General features: G+C 50.0%; 1 pseudogene; it reads right to left on the bottom strand.

Moving 5' to 3' along the window:
• Positions 1-599: 599 nt before the first annotated feature.
• LOC121167100 lies at positions 600-1,102 on the bottom strand (annotated as a pseudogene).
• Between the last annotated feature and the right edge of the window lie 599 nt (positions 1,103-1,701).

The following is a 1,701-nucleotide window of genomic DNA, read 5'->3' as shown; positions in this document are numbered from 1 at the left end:
GTAGCCAGTCACTATGAAAGCAGGCAGAGGGATGGTGACCCTGAGATTCTGTTACTTCCCGGAGAACCTCGGAGAAGAGACAGCTCTGGGCAGGGTTGTTGGCTGTAGGTCCCGGATTGGTCATTATCTTCCCTTTCGTGTTACTGGCATCCAGCCCCAGTGTTGTCAACAGGCCTGTTCATTCCAAACACTGGGATTTTCTTTCTTTCCTATTTTTTTTTCTTTTTCTTTCTTTTTTTTAAGATGTATTGTATTGGAAAGTCAGACATACAGAGGAGAGACAGAGAGGAAGATCGTCAGTCCATTGATTCACTCCCCAAGTGGCCGCAATGGCTGGAACTGAATCAATCCGAAGCCAGGAGCCAGGAGCTTCTTCTGTGTCTCCCACGCAGGTGCAGGGTCCCAAGGCTTTGGGCCGTCCTCGACTGCTTTCCCGGGCCACAAGCAGGGAGCTGGAAGGGAAGTGGAGCTGCTGGTATTAGAACCGGTGCCCAGACGGGATCCTGGGATGGTAAAGGCAAGGACTTTAGCCGCTAGGTCATGATGCTGGGCCCTAAACACTGGGATTTTCATAAGCAATCAAGCCTCAGGCAATAGTTTTCTTTTCTTTCTTTCTTTTTTCTGGAATATGAAAAATTTATTACTAGACTTCTGACACCGACATTTATGATCTTGGTCTCTCTTTCTTGCCTTTGTATAAGGCCAGGAGGGACACATTCGCTCCTTTGACCACCTTAAAGCAGACTCCGGGAATGTCACCGATGGCGTGGCCCTTCCTCCCAAATCCAGCCACCAGCACTTGGTCGTTTTCCTCAATGAAGTTGAGGCAGCCGTCGTTGGGCACGAAGTCCGTGATCTTCTTGCCGTTCTTGATCAGATGCACTTGGAGGGACGCACTTCCTGATGGCTGAGTTGGCTTGCTTGGCCTCCACGCCCACTTTCTCCAGCACAATGCCCTTGGCGTGGGACAGGCACCGCGGAATGGATTGGCCTTGAGCGCCATGTCCAGGTGCGCCTTCCTGTACTGTTTGTCATGCCACTTCTGGTTGCGCTGGTGGCTGCGGACCTTCCTGGCCGGGCGGAGAACGTGGCACTTGCCCATCTTGCCCACGATGCGCGGGCCTGAGCCAAACTCATGCAATAGTTTGGGTCCACTTTTCAGGGCTTGGTCTGGGGCCAGTCTGAAACGGTGGGAAAACCATAGCTTTGGGAGCAAGACAGACTAAGCTCCAAATTTGGCTTTGTCCTTCATGAGCTGTGACTCTAGGGCAAGCTCTGATCATTCTCTGGCTTCGTAGTGCCACTGGGGTGTTTAAATAAGAGAAGGTATGCATTGAGTATGTGACATTGAATCATAGTGACTCTTGAAGTGTGCCTAAGCATAAGCATTGCTTGGAAACTTGTTAGAACTCGCCTTCTAGGTCTTTCCAAGGCTTGGTGAGGTCTCAGAGCATATTCTTTAGCACCTGATAGAAGTGCAGAAAATGCTGCCTTTCCGACTCTGTTTGTTTGCTCTCCGCATAGATGATGTCTGATACTTTCGCCAATGCGACAGTTCAGGAGTCAACACGTTCTCTCCTCTAACTTCTCTTTCTTTTTGTTTTCCCTTCCTCCTCCCTGGTGAAAGTTGACATTCATCACACAAACTCAGAGAATGTTAACATTGCCAAGTGCCAAGTAAGGAGGGAACCGCCCCCCGTT

This window comes from Ochotona curzoniae, unplaced genomic scaffold, assembly GCF_017591425.1.
Source record: "Ochotona curzoniae isolate NIBS_2020 unplaced genomic scaffold, NIBS_Ocur_1.0 patch328, whole genome shotgun sequence".
NCBI classification, from domain to species: Eukaryota; Metazoa; Chordata; class Mammalia; order Lagomorpha; family Ochotonidae; genus Ochotona; species Ochotona curzoniae.
This window is presented reverse-complemented; position numbering and strand designations above follow the sequence as displayed.